The sequence below is a fragment of the Taudactylus pleione genome, unplaced genomic scaffold (assembly GCF_031769625.1).
Source record: "Taudactylus pleione unplaced genomic scaffold, aTauple2 ptg000447l, whole genome shotgun sequence".
Taxonomy (NCBI): domain Eukaryota; kingdom Metazoa; phylum Chordata; class Amphibia; order Anura; family Myobatrachidae; genus Taudactylus; species Taudactylus pleione.
In genome coordinates this window covers 4,880,938-4,902,632 of record NW_028284849.1, presented here as the reverse complement: position 1 = coordinate 4,902,632, position 21,695 = coordinate 4,880,938, and positions in this window count along the sequence as shown.

Below are 21,695 nucleotides of genomic sequence, written 5' to 3'. Positions count from 1 at the left end.
TTATTTTTTAACATTTTCTTACATTTAAAAAAAAAAGCACAAATCAGCCATTTGACACCATTTCAAAACCTACAGTAACTTCCTAATGGCCCCAAACAGCCGCCTGACTCTATGCGGTCCTGCTAACTAAATTATCCATTTTGGGGGTTCCAGGATGGTCTCCCCACATTTTCATGCATTTCTCACAAATCTCATTTGGCAGTCAATTTGCACCCCTCCACTGCAAGTAGTGCGAATAGGCATTTTTAATTGGATTGGAGAATTGCTGGGAGCGTGCGAAGCGTGCGAGTTTAAAGAAACAAACTCGCTACTTGCAATTCGCACCTAATTGGATTGAGCCCTTACATTGCTTAACCCTTATTTATGTTTAATGTGAAAATATCTCTGTTTTCTTTTGTAGCTTAGTATCTTCAGACTGCTGACAGGGACAGGACGTTCCTATTGGTGGCAGCCAAACTTCACAAAGTCAGACAAGTTCTTCCAAACAGCCACCTGCACCGGCCGGGTCACCTCCTGCGGGTACCACGCACAGGCTGGGATCTGAAGCACGAAGTCAGTTGTCTGGTTACAAGCAGTAGAAATGCAAAATGTACAATCATTTCTAATATTGTTATTACCAGTAATTTATATAGCACACATGGGGCCTGATTCAGCAAGGATCGCTATTCTGCTAATACGCACGCAGCGCAGTTGCTAATATCAGCCGTGATATGTAAATGTTTGCAATTACATTGCGTACACAGCCTGACATAAGAACGCCCACTTCCCCTTACATCCGTATACTTGGGTACCATAGCGAATTAATCGGTAACAGCGGACCCATATGCACAGATAGGGCAGAAATTGCTAACTTCAGCGCACGCTATGGGGTCTCAGGCTGCGTCTGGCCACGAAGTGGATAATTTATGTACGCCCCTTACGGTGTAGCAACGCACTGGCACGCCTGCATTTGCCTGACCCCCTCCCCCCGTCACCACGCACCAACGGCAATTCCTGTCAATCACCGTGCTCTGGGTCTGCATAGCCTCTGCGATCGCATTTCAGACCGCAATTGCTAATTCGCGCACGTGCACTGCGATGCATGCGCAGTACTCAATAATCGACCGATTGCGTGCGTATTAGCAATTGCGTTCCTTGCTGAATCAGGCACATTCCGCAGCGCTTTAAAGAGAATATTTGGACATTCCCATCAGTCCCTGCTACTATATTCCCTATCACATATACACGCACAGTTACACACACTAGGATTCATGTTTGTCAGGAACCATTACCACCTACCAGTATATTTTTGGATTGTGGGAGGAAACCCACTCAAGCATGGGGAGAAAATACAAACTCCACAGTTAGGGCCATGGTGGGAATCAAACCCAGGACCTCAGCGCTGTGAGGCAGTAATGCTGACCATTACACCATCTGTGCTGCTGATTTACCAGTTGCGTGCTATTGAAAATGAATTCTCAAGGCTGCAGAACCTCAAAAGTATATTTGACTATTTGGAATTTTTCACATTTATTTTTTTGTTATTATTTAATCATTGAAATGTCAGCAAAAAAAAAAAAAACTAAAAAATCTGATTTGTAATTAAATACAGTGTGGAGGTGACAATGGTGATGATAGAACAGGTTATAATGGATTTCCTCCCCGGTCACTATCGCCAAGGCCGGCAGCCATCCTCCCCTGTTCCCCCGGCTACAGAGCTTCTGATGTGCAAAGCACTTTGTTACTGGCATGCGAAATCCGCTCTCTCATTTTACTCAGCCCTACACAGACGGAACATGTTACATACACTTCGGCTTTGGGAGAGATTGCAGTTGCATGATTTGGAAATGGAGGTCCGTGTGGAATAGCACTTTCAGTCTGTTTGTGCAGCTCCAAGAGCAAGAAAAAGTTATCAAGACAGGATGGAGCATTCAGCCGGCTGTATGGGGCCTAAATACATATGTGCAAATGGCAAATCATTTATGCTGGTCAAACCATTCGCAGAGATTCTGATCTCAGTCTTGTGTCCAATAACGAATGAATGGAGTACTCAGGCAATGTCACGATACACAGGCTCCAGTCATCTGCTCAAGTCCAATAGAGCCACATGTCCTGAATGTGGTTCGGATTGTCCCCAGCACAAAATGTGATCATTAGTAAATGGGCCCCTAAGGCCCTCACAGATAACTCATTTGTTTTTGCAGGTAACATTACGTAAATACCGCTGTATGCAAATTGCTCTGGCAGTTTCCACAATCACTGCAGATTTAGGGTAATTTATTATTTACTGTGTCTTTTCCCAATAAATCAGAATTTCATTCGCATTGTCTAGCTCCAGTTTTATTTCTTCCAAACATTGTTTTCTGGAACCCTGCGCCTGCAGAAAGGACTGCCCTGGCGCATCACTTTGCCATTGGAAAGCGTTTGAACGCTGGCTTAGCGCAGCGGCGAAAGGCTTCGCTTCCCGATTGTGCTTTCGTAAATGGCAAATATCATTGTCTCAGGAGTGTTACCAATGTGGAATTGTAGCTGACGCCATCTGAGGATGGCGATATACTGGGCTGAGCTTTTTCAGCTAGATAAATATGGTAATTTGCTGCCGGCACAGGGAAACGTTGGCATAAAATAATTGAATAAATAAATAAAATTGCAATCTCAATGGCAGATTAGTATCAACTGTACCGTTCTGATTTTGTGGCAGTCCACCAGTGATAAACAGGAGGGAAAGGAAGGAAATATTCGATGGAAGCTAATGACGTCCAGTGTCACCCAATCCCTCTCCTGTCCTGTGTTCTCCGTGCACAGAGAAATTGGCAAAACTTCAGCCACATTGTGTTATTTACCTGGCTGCAGGTTATAGTCCTCTATTGTTAGGCTGCAGCTAATGCCACTCTGCAGAGGAAAACATGCTCTGCGCTTCAACAGGAACTTCAATATCGCCAGCTCTGATCCGCTGCAGCTGGCGTTTAGTCACTAACAGAAAATGTAACAAGTGCATGATATAGTGTAACAAACAATTGTAATGTGCAGAAAATATGATTCATTATTTTTAAAATAAATTCACAACGTGAACATTTAAATTTCCATATGAATGTAGCAACAATCAATTTCCGGGACATGGGCTCTGATAAGTGGAAGCTTCTGGGTCGGACGCAGTCAGTCTAATGTATCAGTCGGGGCTGGCAGGGAAGGACCCCAGTGGCAAATACAGGATTTCCAGCGGGGGGTTTCCAAATGCTTAATTTTAGAGCGAGTGTGGCCTGTCAATGAAGAGGGCAGAATTAGTACTTAACCAGCTTTAATAACTGACATACATACTATATATTGTGTGTAATAATTCCAGCATATACAGGACCAGTGATCACAGTAACCCATTATATGCGTCATACATAGTATATTGTGTGTCATAATTCCAGCATATACAGGACCAGTGATCACAGTAACCCATTATATGCGTCATACATAGTATATTGTGTGTCATAATTCCAGCATATACAGGACCAGTGATCACAGTAAGCCATTATATGTGTCATACATAGTGTACTGTGTGTAATAATTCCAGCATATACAGGACCAGTGATCACAGTAACCCATTATATGAGTCATACATAGTATATTGTGTGTCATAATTCCAGCATATACAGGACCAGTGATCACAGTAATCCATTATATGTGTCATACATAGTATATTGTGTGTCATAATTCCAGCATATACAGGACCAGCGATCACAGTAAGCCATTATATGTGTCATACATAGTGTACTGTGTGTAATAATTCCAGCATATACAGGACCAGTGATCACAGTAACCCATTATATGCGTCATACATAGTATATTGTGTGTCATAATTCCAGCATATACAGGACCAGTGATCACAGTGTCCCAGTGGCAAATGCAGGATTTCCAGCGGGGGGTTTCCAAATGCTTAATTTTACAGCGAGTGTGGCCTGTCAATGAAGAGGGCAGAATTAGTACTTAACCAGCTTTAATAACTGACATACATAGTATATTGTGTGTAATAATTCCAGCATATACAGGACCAGCGATCACAGTAACCATTATATGTGTCATACATAGTGTATTGTGTGTCATAATTCCAATATATACAGGATCAGTGATCACAGTAACCCATTATATGTGTCATACATAGTGTATTGTGTGTAATAATTCCAGCATATACAGGACCAGCGATCACAGTAACCATTATATGTGTCATACATAGTGTATTGTGTGTCATAATTCCATCATATACAGGACCAGTGATCACAGTAACCCATTATATGTGTCATACATAGTGTATTGTGTGTCATAATCCCAGCATATACAGGACCAGTGATCACAGTAACCCATTATATGTGTCATACATAGTGTATTGTGTATCATAATTCCAGCATATACAGGACCAGCAATCACAGTAACCCATTATATGTGTCATACATAGTGTATTGTGTGTCATAATTCCAGCATATACAGGACCAGCGATCACAGTAACCCAGTATATGTGTCATACATAGAGTATTGTGTGTCATAGTTACAGCATATACAGGACCAGTGATCACAGTAACCCATTATATGTGTCATACATAGTGTATTGTGTGTCATAATTCCAGCATATACAGGACCAGTGATCACAGTAACCCATTATATGTGTCATACATAGTGTATTGTGTGTCATAATTCCAGCATATACAGGACCAGTGATCACAGTAACCCATTATATGTGTCATACATAGTGTATTGTGTGTCATAATACCAGCATATACAGGACCAGCGATCACAGTAACCCATTATATGTGTCATACATAGTGTATTGTGTGTCATAGTTACAGCATATACAGGACCAGCAATCACAGTAAGCCATTATATGTGTCATACATAGTGTATTGTGTGTCATAATTCCAGTATATACAGGACCAGTGATCACAGTAACCCATTATATGTGTCATACATAGTGTATTGTGTGTCATAATTCCAGCATATACAGGACTAGCGATCACAGTAACCCATTATATGTGTCATACATAGTGTATTATGTGTCATTATTCCAGCATATACAGGACCAGCGATCACAGTAACCCATTATATGTGTCATACATAGTGTATTGTGTGTTATAATTCCAGCATATACAGGACCAGCGATCACAGTAACCATTATATGTGTCATACATAGTGTATTGTGTGTCATAATTCCAGCATATACAGGACCAGCGATCACAGTAACCCATTATATGTGTCATACATAGTGTATTGTGTGTAATAATTCCATCATACACAGGACCAGCGATCACAGTAACCCATTATATGTGTCATACATAGTGTATTGTGTGTCATAATCCCAGCGTATACAGGACCAGCTATCACAGTAACCCATTATATGTGTCATACATAGTGTATTGTGTGTCATAATTCCAGCGTATACAGGACCAGTGATCACAGTAACCCATTATATGTGTCATACATAGTGTATTGTGTGTCATAATTCCAGCGTATACAGGACCAGTGATCACAGTAACCCATTATATGTGTCATACATAGTGTATTGTGTGTCATAATTCCAGCATATACAGGACCAGCGATCACAGTAACCCATTATATGTGTCATACATAGTGTATTGTGTGTCATAATTCCAGCATATACAGGACCAGTGATCACAGTAACCCATTATATGTGTCATACATAGTGTATTGTGTGTCATAATTCCAGCATATACAGGACCAGTGATCACAGTAACCCATTATATGTGTCATACATAGTGTATTGTGTGTCATAATTCCAGCATATACAGGACCAGCGATCACAGTAACCCATTATATGTGTCATACATAGTGTATTGTGTGTCATAATTCCAGCATATACAGGACCAGTGATCACAGTAACCCATTATATGTGTCATACATAGTGTATTGTGTGTTATAATTCCAGCATATACAGGACCAGCGATCACAGTAACCATTATATGTGTCATACATAGTGTATTGTGTGTCATAATTCCAGCATATACAGGACCAGCGATCACAGTAACCCATTATATGTGTCATACATAGTGTATTGTGTGTAATAATTCCATCATACACAGGACCAGTGATCACAGTAACCCATTATATGTGTCATACATAGTGTATTGTGTGTCATAATTCCAGCATATACAGGACCAGTGATCACAGTAACCCATTATATGTGTCATACATAGTGTATTGTGTGTAATAATTCCATCATACACAGGACCAGTGATCACAGTAACCCATTATATGTGTCATACATAGTGTATTGTGTGTCATAATTCCAGCATATACAGGACCAGCGATCACAGTAACCCATTATATGTGTCATACATAGTGTATTGTGTGTCATAATTCCAGCATATACAGGACCAGTGATCACAGTAACCCATTATATGTGTCATACATAGTGTATTGTGTGTAATAATTCCATCATACACAGGACCAGTGATCACAGTAACCCATTATATGTGTCATACATAGTGTATTGTGTGTCATAATTCCAGCATATACAGGACCAGTGATCACAGTAACCCATTATATGTGTCATACATAGTGTATTGTGTGTAATAATTCCATCATACACAGGACCAGTGATCACAGTAACCCATTATATGTGTCATACATAGTGTATTGTGTGTCATAATTCCAGCATATAGAGGACCAGCGATCACAGTAACCCATTATATGTGTCATACATAGTGTATTGTGTGTCATAATTCCAGCATATACAGGACCAGTGATCACAGTAACCCATTATATGTGTCATACATAGTGTATTGTGTGTCATAATTCCAGCATATACAGGACCAGTGATCACAGTAACCCATTATATGTGTCATACATAGTGTATTGTGTGTCATAATTCCAGCATATACAGGACCAGTGATCACAGTAACCCATTATATGTGTCATACATAGTGTATTGTGTGTCATAATTCCAGCATATACAGGACCAGAGATCACAGTAACCCATTATATGTGTCATACATAGTGTATTGTGTGTCATAATTCCAGCATATACAGGACCAGTGATCACAGTAACCCATTATATGTGTCATACATAGTGTATTGTGTGTCATAATTCCAGCATATACAGGACCAGTGATCACAGTAACCATTATATGTGTCTTACATAGTGTATTGTGTGTCATAATTCCAGCATATACAGGACCAGTGATCACAGTAACCCATTATATGTGTCATACATAGTGTATTGTGTGTCATAATTCCAGCATATACAGGACCAGTGATCACAGTAACCCATTATATGTGTCATACATAGTGTATTGTGTGTCATAATTCCAGCATATACAGGACCAGTGATCACAGTAACCATTATATGTGTCTTACATAGTGTATTGTGTGTCATAATTCCAGCATATACAGGACCAGAGATCACAGTAACCCATTATATGTGTCATACATAGTGTATTGTGTGTCATAATTCCAGCATATACAGGACCAGTGATCACAGTAACCCATTATATGTGTCATACATAGTGTATTGTGTGTCATAATTCCAGCATATACAGGACCAGTGATCACAGTAACCCATTATATGTGTCATACATAGTGTATTGTGTGTCATAATTCCAGCATATACAGGACCAGTGATCACAGTAACCCATTATATGTGTCATACATAGTGTATTGTGTGTCATAATTCCAGCATATACAGGACCAGTGATCACAGTAACCCATTATATGTGTCATACATAGTGTATTGTGTGTCATAATTCCAGCATATACAGGACCAGTGATCACAGTAACCATTATATGTGTCTTACATAGTGTATTGTGTGTCATAATTCCAGCATATACAGGACCAGAGATCACAGTAACCCATTATATGTGTCATACATAGTGTATTGTGTGTCATAATTCCAGCATATACAGGACCAGTGATCACAGTAACCCATTATATGTGTCATACATAGTGTATTGTGTGTCATAATTCCAGCATATACAGGACCAGTGATCACAGTAACCATTATATGTGTCTTACATAGTGTATTGTGTGTCATAATTCCAGCATATACAGGACCAGAGATCACAGTAACCCATTATATGTGTCATACATAGTGTATTGTGTGTCATAATTCCAGCATATACAGGACCAGTGATCACAGTAACCCATTATATGTGTCATACATAGTGTATTGTGTGTCATAATTCCAGCATATACAGGACCAGTGATCACAGTAACCATTATATGTGTCTTACATAGTGTATTGTGTGTCATAATTCCAGCATATACAGGACCAGAGATCACAGTAACCCATTATATGTGTCATACATAGTGTATTGTGTGTCATAATTCCAGCATATACAGGACCAGTGATCACAGTAACCCATTATATGTGTCATACATAGTGTATTGTGTGTCATAATTCCAACGTATACAGGACCAGTGATCACAGTAACCCATTATATGTGTCATACATAGTGTATTGTGTGTCATAATTCCAGCATATACAGGACCAGTGATCACAGTAACCATTATATGTGTCTTACATAGTGTATTGTGTGTCATAATTCCAGCATATACAGGACCAGAGATCACAGTAACCCATTATATGTGTCATACATAGTGTATTGTGTGTCATAATTCCAGCGTATACAGGACCAGAGATCACAGTAACCCATTATATGTGTCATACATAGTGTATTGTGTGTCATAATTCCAACGTATACAGGACCAGTGATCACAGTAACCCATTATATGTGTCATACATAGTGTATTGTGTGTCATAATTCCAGCATATACAGGACCAGTGATCACAGTAACCCATTATATGTGTCATACATAGTGTATTGTGTGTCATAATTCCAGCATATACAGGACCAGTGATCACAGTAACCATTATATGTGTCTTACATAGTGTATTGTGTGTCATAATTCCAGCATATACAGGACCAGTGATCACAGTAACCATTATATGTGTCTTACATAGTGTATTGTGTGTCATAATTCCAGCATATACAGGACCAGAGATCACAGTAACCCATTATATGTGTCATACATAGTGTATTGTGTGTCATAATTCCAGCATATACAGGACCAGTGATCACAGTAACCCATTATATGTGTCATACATAGTGTATTGTGTGTCATAATTCCAGCATATACAGGACCAGTGATCACAGTAACCATTATATGTGTCTTACATAGTGTATTGTGTGTCATAATTCCAGCATATACAGGACCAGAGATCACAGTAACCCATTACATGTGTCATACATAGTGTATTGTGTGTCATAATTCCAGCATATACAGGACCAGTGATCACAGTAACCCATTATATGTGTCATACATAGTGTATTGTGTGTCATAATTCCAGCATATACAGGACCAGTGATCACAGTAACCATTATATGTGTCTTACATAGTGTATTGTGTGTCATAATTCCAGCATATACAGGACCAGTGATCACAGTAACCATTATATGTGTCTTACATAGTGTATTGTGTGTCATAATTCCAGCATATACAGGACCAGAGATCACAGTAACCCATTATATGTGTCATACATAGTGTATTGTGTGTCATAATTCCAGCATATACAGGACCAGTGATCACAGTAACCCATTATATGTGTCATACATAGTGTATTGTGTGTCATAATTCCAGCATATACAGGACCAGTGATCACAGTAACCATTATATGTGTCTTACATAGTGTATTGTGTGTCATAATTCCAGCATATACAGGACCAGAGATCACAGTAACCCATTACATGTGTCATACATAGTGTATTGTGTGTCATAATTCCAGCATATACAGGACCAGTGATCACAGTAACCCATTATATGTGTCATACATAGTGTATTGTGTGTCATAATTCCAGCATATACAGGACCAGTGATCACAGTAACCATTATATGTGTCTTACATAGTGTATTGTGTGTCATAATTCCAGCATATACAGGACCAGAGATCACAGTAACCCATTATATGTGTCATACATAGTGTATTGTGTGTCATAATTCCAGCATATACAGGACCAGTGATCACAGTAACCCATTATATGTGTCATACATAGTGTATTGTGTGTCATAATTCCAACGTATACAGGACCAGTGATCACAGTAACCCATTATATGTGTCATACATAGTGTATTGTGTGTCATAATTCCAGCATATACAGGACCAGTGATCACAGTAACCATTATATGTGTCTTACATAGTGTATTGTGTGTCATAATTCCAGCATATACAGGACCAGAGATCACAGTAACCCATTATATGTGTCATACATAGTGTATTGTGTGTCATAATTCCAGCATATACAGGACCAGAGATCACAGTAACCCATTATATGTGTCTTACATAGTGTATTGTGTGTCATAATTCCAGCATATACAGGACCAGTGATCACAGTAACCCATTATATGTGTCATACATAGTGTATTGTGTGTCATAATTCCAGCATATACAGGACCAGAGATCACAGTAACCCATTATATGTGTCATACATAGTGTATTGTGTGTCATAATTCCAGCATATACAGGACCAGTGATCACAGTAACCCATTATATGTGTCATACATAGTGTATTGTGTGTCATAATTCCAGCATATACAGGACCAGTGATCACAGTAACCCATTATATGTGTCATACATAGTGTATTGTGTGTCATAATTCCAACGTATACAGGACCAGTGATCACAGTAACCCATTATATGTGTCATACATAGTGTATTGTGTGTCATAATTCCAACGTATACAGGACCAGTGATCACAGTAACCCATTATATGTGTCATACATAGTGTATTGTGTGTCATAATTCCAGCATATACAGGACCAGTGATCACAGTAACCCATTATATGTGTCATACATAGTGTATTGTGTGTCATAATTCCAGCATATACAGGACCAGTGATCACAGTAACCCATTATATGTGTCATACATAGTGTATTGTGTGTCATAATTCCAGTATATACAGGACCAGCGATCACAGTAACCTATTATATGTGTCATACATAGTGTATTGTGTGTCATAATTCCAGCATATACTGGACCAGTGATCACAGTAACCCATTATATGTGTCATACATAGTGTATTGTGTGTCATAATTCCAGCATATACTGGACCAGTGATCACAGTAACCCATTATATGTGTCATACATAGTGTATTGTGTGTCATAATTCCAGCATATACAGGACCAGCGATCACAGTAACCCATTATATGTGTCATACATAGTGTATTGTGTGTCATAATTCCAGCATATACAGGACCAGAGATCACAGTAACCTATTATATGTGTCATACATAGTGTATTGTGTCATAATTCCAGCATATACAGGACCAGTGATCACAGTAACCCATTATATGTGTCATACATAGTGTATTGTGTGTCATAATTCCAGCATATACAGGACCAGCGATCACAGTAACCCATTATATGTGTCATACATAGTGTATTGTGTGTCATAATTCCAGCACATACAGGACCAGAGATCACAGTAACCTATTATATGTGTCATACATAGTGTATTGTGTCATAATTCCAGCATATACAGGACCAGTGATCACAGTAACCCATTATATGTGTCATACATAGTGTATTGTGTGTCATAATTCCAACGTATACAGGACCAGTGATCACAGTAACCCATTATATGTGTCATACATAGTGTATTGTGTGTCATAATTCCAGCATATACAGGACCAGAGATCACAGTAACCTATTATATGTGTCATACATAGTGTATTGTGTCATAATTCCAGCATATACAGGACCAGTGATCACAGTAACCCATTATATGTGTCATACATAGTGTATTGTGTGTCATAATTCCAGCATATACAGGACCAGCGATCACAGTAACCCATTATATGTGTCATACATAGTGTATTGTGTGTCATAATTCCAGCATATACAGGACCAGTGATCACAGTAACCCATTATATGTGTCATACATAGTGTATTGTGTGTCATAATTCCAGTATATACAGGACCAGCGATCACAGTAACCTATTATATGTGTCATACATAGTGTATTGTGTGTCATAATTCCAGCATATACTGGACCAGTGATCACAGTAACCCATTATATGTGTCATACATAGTGTATTGTGTGTCATAATTCCAGCATATACTGGACCAGTGATCACAGTAACCCATTATATGTGTCATACATAGTGTATTGTGTGTCATAATTCCAGCATATACAGGACCAGCGATCACAGTAACCCATTATATGTGTCATACATAGTGTATTGTGTGTCATAATTCCAGCATATACAGGACCAGAGATCACAGTAACCTATTATATGTGTCATACATAGTGTATTGTGTCATAATTCCAGCATATACAGGACCAGTGATCACAGTAACCCATTATATGTGTCATACATAGTGTATTGTGTGTCATAATTCCAGCATATACAGGACCAGCGATCACAGTAACCCATTATATGTGTCATACATAGTGTATTGTGTGTCATAATTCCAGCATATACAGGACCAGAGATCACAGTACCTATTATATGTGTCATACATAGTGTATTGTGTCATAATTCCAGCATATACAGGACCAGTGATCACAGTAACCCATTATATGTGTCATACATAGTGTATTGTGTGTCATAATTCCAGCATATACAGGACCAGCGATCACAGTAACCCATTATATGTGTCATACATAGTGTATTGTGTGTCATAATTCCAGCATATACAGGACCAGCGATCACAGTAACCCATTATATGTGTCATACATAGTGTATTGTGTGTCATAATTCCAGCATATACAGGACCAGAGATCACAGTAACCTATTATATGTGTCATACATAGTGTATTGTGTCATAATTCCAGCATATACAGGACCAGCAATCACAGTAACCCATTATATGTGTCATACATAGTGTATTGTGTGTCATAATTCCAGCATATACAGGACCAGAGATCACAGTAACCTATTATATGTGTCATACATAGTGTATTGTGTCATAATTCCAGCATATACAGGACCAGAGATCACAGTAACCCATTATATGTGTCATACATAGTGTATTGTGTGTCATAATTCCAGCATATACAGGACCAGTGATCACAGTAACCCATTATATGTGTCATACATAGTGTATTGTGTGTCATAATTCCACGTATACAGGACCAGTGATCACAGTAACCCATTATATGTGTCATACATAGTGTATTGTGTGTCATAATTCCAGCATATACAGGACCAGTGATCACAGTAACCATTATATGTGTCTTACATAGTGTATTGTGTGTCATAATTCCAGCATATACAGGACCAGTGATCACAGTAACCCATTATATGTGTCATACATAGTGTATTGTGTGTCATAATTCCAGCATATACAGGACCAGAGATCACAGTAACCCATTATATGTGTCATACATAGTGTATTGTGTGTCATAATTCCAGCATATACAGGACCAGTGATCACAGTAACCCATTATATGTGTCATACATAGTGTATTGTGTGTCATAATTCCAGCATATACAGGACCAGCGATCACAGTAACCCATTATATGTGTCATACATAGTGTATTGTGTGTCATAATTCCAACGTATACAGGACCAGTGATCACAGTAACCCATTATATGTGTCATACATAGTGTATTGTGTGTCATAATTCCAACGTATACAGGACCAGTGATCACAGTAACCCATTATATGTGTCATACATAGTGTATTGTGTGTCATAATTCCAGCATATACAGGACCAGTGATCACAGTAACCCATTATATGTGTCATACATAGTGTATTGTGTGTCATAATTCCAGCATATACAGGACCAGTGATCACAGTAACCCATTATATGTGTCATACATAGTGTATTGTGTGTCATAATTCCAGTATATACAGGACCAGCGATCACAGTAACCTATTATATGTGTCATACATAGTGTATTGTGTGTCATAATTCCAGCATATACTGGACCAGTGATCACAGTAACCCATTATATGTGTCATACATAGTGTATTGTGTGTCATAATTCCAGCATATACTGGACCAGTGATCACAGTAACCCATTATATGTGTCATACATAGTGTATTGAGTGTCATAATTCCAGCATATACAGGACCAGCGATCACAGTAACCCATTATATGTGTCATACATAGTGTATTGTGTGTCATAATTCCAGCATATACAGGACCAGAGATCACAGTAACCTATTATATGTGTCATACATAGTGTATTGTGTCATAATTCCAGCATATACAGGACCAGAGATCACAGTAACCCATTATATGTGTCATACATAGTGTATTGTGTGTCATAATTCCAGCATATACAGGACCAGTGATCACAGTAACCCATTATATGTGTCATACATAGTGTATTGTGTGTCATAATTCCAACGTATACAGGACCAGTGATCACAGTAACCCATTATATGTGTCATACATAGTGTATTGTGTGTCATAATTCCAGCATATACAGGACCAGTGATCACAGTAACCATTATATGTGTCTTACATAGTGTATTGTGTGTCATAATTCCAGCATATACAGGACCAGAGATCACAGTAACCCATTATATGTGTCATACATAGTGTATTGTGTGTCATAATTCCAGCATATACAGGACCAGAGATCACAGTAACCCATTATATGTGTCTTACATAGTGTATTGTGTGTCATAATTCCAGCATATACAGGACCAGTGATCACAGTAACCCATTATATGTGTCATACATAGTGTATTGTGTGTCATAATTCCAGCATATACAGGACCAGAGATCACAGTAACCCATTATATGTGTCATACATAGTGTATTGTGTGTCATAATTCCAGCATATACAGGACCAGTGATCACAGTAACCCATTATATGTGTCATACATAGTGTATTGTGTGTCATAATTCCAGCATATACAGGACCAGCGATCACAGTAACCCATTATATGTGTCATACATAGTGTATTGTGTGTCATAATTCCAACGTATACAGGACCAGTGATCACAGTAACCCATTATATGTGTCATACATAGTGTATTGTGTGTCATAATTCCCAACGTATACAGGACCAGTGATCACAGTAACCCATTATATGTGTCATACATAGTGTATTGTGTGTCATAATTCCAGCATATACAGGACCAGTGATCACAGTAACCCATTATATGTGTCATACATAGTGTATTGTGTGTCATAATTCCAGCATATACAGGACCAGTGATCACAGTAACCCATTATATGTGTCATACATAGTGTATTGTGTGTCATAATTCCAGTATATACAGGACCAGCGATCACAGTAACCTATTATATGTGTCATACATAGTGTATTGTGTGTCATAATTCCAGCATATACTGGACCAGTGATCACAGTAACCCATTATATGTGTCATACATAGTGTATTGTGTGTCATAATTCCAGCATATACTGGACCAGTGATCACAGTAACCCATTATATGTGTCATACATAGTGTATTGTGTGTCATAATTCCAGCATATACAGGACCAGCGATCACAGTAACCCATTATATGTGTCATACATAGTGTATTGTGTGTCATAATTCCAGCATATACAGGACCAGAGATCACAGTAACCTATTATATGTGTCATACATAGTGTATTGTGTCATAATTCCAGCATATACAGGACCAGTGATCACAGTAACCCATTATATGTGTCATACATAGTGTATTGTGTGTCATAATTCCAGCATATACAGGACCAGCGATCACAGTAACCCATTATATGTGTCATACATAGTGTATTGTGTGTCATAATTCCAGCATATACAGGACCAGAGATCACAGTAACCTATTATATGTGTCATACATAGTGTATTGTGTCATAATTCCAGCATATACAGGACCAGTGATCACAGTAACCCATTATATGTGTCATACATAGTGTATTGTGTGTCATAATTCCAACGTATACAGGACCAGTGATCACAGTAACCCATTATATGTGTCATACATAGTGTATTGTGTGTCATAATTCCAGCATATACAGGACCAGAGATCACAGTAACCTATTATATGTGTCATACATAGTGTATTGTGTCATAATTCCAGCATATACAGGACCAGTGATCACAGTAACCCATTATATGTGTCATACATAGTGTATTGTGTGTCATAATTCCAACATATACAGGACCAGCGATCACAGTAACCCATTATATGTGTCATACATAGTGTATTGTGTGTCATAATTCCAGCATATACAGGACCAGTGATCACAGTAACCCATTATATGTGTCATACATAGTGTATTGTGTGTCATAATTCCAGTATATACAGGACCAGCGATCACAGTAACCTATTATATGTGTCATACATAGTGTATTGTGTGTCATAATTCCAGCATATACTGGACCAGTGATCACAGTAACCCATTATATGTGTCATACATAGTGTATTGTGTGTCATAATTCCAGCATATACAGGACCAGCGATCACAGTAACCCATTATATGTGTCATACATAGTGTATTGTGTGTCATAATTCCAGCATATACAGGACCAGAGATCACAGTAACCTATTATATGTGTCATACATAGTGTATTGTGTCATAATTCCAGCATATACAGGACCAGTGATCACAGTAACCCATTATATGTGTCATACATAGTGTATTGTGTGTCATAATTCCAGCATATACAGGACCAGCGATCACAGTAACCCATTATATGTGTCATACATAGTGTATTGTGTGTCATAATTCCAGCATATACAGGACCAGAGATCACAGTAACCTATTATATGTGTCATACATAGTGTATTGTGTCATAATTCCAGCATATACAGGACCAGTGATCACAGTAACCCCATTATATGTGTCATACATAGTGTATTGTGTGTCATAATTCCAGCATATACAGGACCAGCGATCACAGTAACCCATTATATGTGTCATACATAGTGTATTGTGTGTCATAATTCCAGCATATACAGGACCAGCGATCACAGTAACCCATTATATGTGTCATACATAGTGTATTGTGTGTCATAATTCCAGCACATACAGGACCAGAGATCACAGTAACCTATTATATGTGTCATACATAGTGTATTGTGTCATAATTCCAGCATATACAGGACCAGCAATCACAGTAACCCATTATATGTGTCATACATAGTGTATTGTGTGTCATAATTCCAGCATATACAGGACCAGAGATCACAGTAACCTATTATATGTGTCATACATAGTGTATTGTGTCATAATTCCAGCATATACAGGACCAGAGATCACAGTAACCCATTATATGTGTCATACATAGTGTATTGTGTGTCATAATTCCAGCATATACAGGACCAGTGATCACAGTAACCCATTATATGTGTCATACATAGTGTATTGTGTGTCATAATTCCAACGTATACAGGACCAGTGATCACAGTAACCCATTATATGTGTCATACATAGTGTATTGTGTGTCATAATTCCAGCATATACAGGACCAGTGATCACAGTAACCATTATATGTGTCTTACATAGTGTATTGTGTGTCATAATTCCAGCATATACAGGACCAGTGATCACAGTAACCCATTATATGTGTCATACATAGTGTATTGTGTGTCATAATTCCAGCATATACAGGACCAGAGATCACAGTAACCCATTATATGTGTCATACATAGTGTATTGTGTGTCATAATTCCAGCATATACAGGACCAGTGATCACAGTAACCCATTATATGTGTCATACATAGTGTATTGTGTGTCATAATTCCAGCATATACAGGACCAGCGATCACAGTAACCCATTATATGTGTCATACATAGTGTATTGTGTGTCATAATTCCAACGTATACAGGACCAGTGATCACAGTAACCCATTATATGTGTCATACATAGTGTATTGTGTGTCATAATTCCAACGTATACAGGACCAGTGATCACAGTAACCCATTATATGTGTCATACATAGTGTATTGTGTGTCATAATTCCAGCATATACAGGACCAGTGATCACAGTAACCCATTATATGTGTCATACATAGTGTATTGTGTGTCATAATTCCAGCATATACAGGACCAGTGATCACAGTAACCATTATATGTGTCATACATAGTGTATTGTGTGTCATAATTCCAGTATATACAGGACCAGCGATCACAGTAACCTATTATATGTGTCATACATAGTGTATTGTGTGTCATAATTCCAGCATATACTGGACCAGTGATCACAGTAACCCATTATATGTGTCATACATAGTGTATTGTGTGTCATAATTCCAGCATATACTGGACCAGTGATCACAGTAACCCATTATATGTGTCATACATAGTGTATTGTGTGTCATAATTCCAGCATATACAGGACCAGCGATCACAGTAACCCATTATATGTGTCATACATAGTGTATTGTGTGTCATAATTCCAGCATATACAGGACCAGAGATCACAGTAACCTATTATATGTGTCATACATAGTGTATTGTGTCATAATTCCAGCATATACAGGACCAGTGATCACAGTAACCAATTATATGTGTCATACATAGTGTATTGTGTGTCATAATTCCAGCATATACAGGACCAGCGATCACAGTAACCCATTATATGTGTCATACATAGTGTATTGTGTGTCATAATTCCAGCATATACAGGACCAGAGATCACAGTAACCTATTATATGTGTCATACATAGTGTATTGTGTCATAATTCCAGCATATACAGGACCAGTGATCACAGTAACCCATTATATGTGTCATACATAGTGTATTGTGTGTCATAATTCCAGCATATACAGGACCAGCGATCACAGTAACCCATTATATGTGTCATACATAGTGTATTGTGTGTCATAATTCCAGCATATACAGGACCAGTGATCACAGTAACCCATTATATGTGTCATACATAGTGTATTGTGTGTCATAATTCCAGCATATACAGGACCAGAGATCACAGTAACCTATTATATGTGTCATACATAGTGTATTGTGTCATAATTCCAGCATATACAGGACCAGCAATCACAGTAACCCATTATATGTGTCATACATAGTGTATTGTGTGTCATAATTCAGCATATACAGGACCAGAGATCACAGTAACCCATTATATGTGTCATACATAGTGTATTGTGTGTCATAATTCCAGCATATACAGGACCAGCGATCACAGTAACCTATTATATGTGTCATACATAGTGTATTGTGTCATACTTCCAGCATATACAGGACCAGAGATCACAGTAACCCATTATATTTGTCATACATAGTGTATTGTGTGTCATAATTCCAGCATATACAGGACCAGTGATCACAGTAACCCATTATATGTGTCATACATAGTGTATTGTGTGTCATAATTCCAGCATATACAGGACCAGCGATCACAGTAACCCATTATATGTGTCATACATAGTGTATTGTGTGTCATAATTCCAGCATATACAGGACCAGTGATCACAGTAACCCATTATATGTGTCATACATAGTGTATTGTGTGTCATAATTCCAGCATATACAGGACCAGAGATCACAGTAACCTATTATATGTGTCATACATAGTGTATTGTGTCATAATTCCAGCATATACAGGACCAGTGATCACAGTAACCCATTATATGTGTCATACATAGTGTATTGTGTGTCATAATTCCAGCATATACAGGACCAGCGATCACAGTAACCCATTATATGTGTCATACATAGTGTATTGTGTGTCATAATTCCAGCATATACAGGACCAGAGATCACAGTAACCTATTATATGTGTCATACATAGTGTATTGTGTCATAATTCCAGCATATACAGGACCAGTGATCACAGTAACCCATTATATGTGTCATACATAGTGTATTGTGTGTCATAATTCCAGCATATACAGGACCAGCGATCACAGTAACCCATTATATGTGTCATACATAGTGTATTGTGTGTCATAATTCCAGCATATACAGGACCAGTGATCACAGTAACCCATTATATGTGTCATACATAGTGTATTGTGTGTCATAATTCCAAGCGTATACAGGACCAGTGATCACAGTAACCCATTATATGTGTCATACATAGTGTATTGTGTGTCATAATTCCAGCATATACAGGACCAGAGATCACAGTAACCTATTATATGTGTCATACATAGTGTATTGTGTCATAATTCCAGCATATACAGGACCAGTGATCACAGTAACCCATTATATGTGTCATACATAGTGTATTGTGTGTCATAATTCCAGCATATACAGGACCAGCGATCACAGTAACCCATTATATGTGTCATACATAGTGTATTGTGTGTCATAATTCCAGCATATACAGGACCAGAGATCACAGTAACCTATTATATGTGTCATACATAGTGTATTGTGTCATAATTCCAGCATATACAGGACCAGTGATCACAGTAACCCATTATATGTGTCATACATAGTGTATTGTGTGTCATAATTCCAGCATATACAGGACCAGCGATCACAGTAACCCATTATATGTGTCATACATAGTGTATTGTGTGTCATAATTCCAGCATATACAGGACCAGCGATCACAGTAACCCATTATATGTGTCATACATAGTGTATTGTGTGTCATAATTCCAGCATATACAGGACCAGAGATCACAGTAACCTATTATATGTGTCATACATAGTGTATTGTGTCATAATTCCAGCATATACAGGACCAGCAATCACAGTAACCAATTATATGTGTCATACATAGTGTATTGTGTGTCATAATTCCAGCATATACAGGACCAGAGATCACAGTAACCTATTATATGTGTCATACATAGTGTATTGTGTCATAATTCCAGCATATACAGGACCAGAGATCACAGTAACCCATTATATGTGTCATACATAGTGTATTGTGTGTCATAATTCCAGCATATACAGGACCAGTGATCACAGTAACCCATTATATGTGTCATACATAGTGTATTGTGTGTCATAATTCCAGCATATACAGGACCAGAGATCACAGTAACCCATTATATGTGTCATACATAGTGTATTGTGTATCATAATTCCAGCATATACAGGACCAGTGATCACAGTAACCATTATATGTGTCTTACATAGTGTATTGTGTGTCATAATTCCAGCATATACAGGACCAGAGATCACAGTAACCCATTATATGTGTCATACATAGTGTATTGTGTGTCATAATTCCAGCATATACAGGACCAGAGATCACAGTAACCCATTATATGTGTCATACATAGTGTATTGTGTGTCATAATTCCAACGTATACAGGACCAGTGATCACAGTAACCCATTATATGTGTCATACATAGTGTATTGTGTGTCATAATTCCAGCATATACAGGACCAGTGATCACAGTAACCCATTATATGTGTCATACATAGTGTATTGTGTGTCATAATTCCAACGTATACAGGACCAGTGATCACAGTAACCCATTATATGTGTCATACATAGTGTATTGTGTGTCATAATTCCAGCATATACAGGACCAGTGATCACAGTAACCATTATATGTGTCTTACATAGTGTATTGTGTGTCATAATTCCAGCATATACAGGACCAGTGATCACAGTAACCCATTATATGTGTCATACATAGTGTATTGTGTGTCATAATTCCAGCATATACAGGACCAGAGATCACAGTAACCCATTATATGTGTCATACATAGTGTATTGTGTGTCATAATTCCAGCATATACAGGAGCAGTGATCACAGTAACCCATTATATGTGTCATACATAGTGTATTGTGTGTCATAATTCCAGCATATACAGGACCAGCGATCACA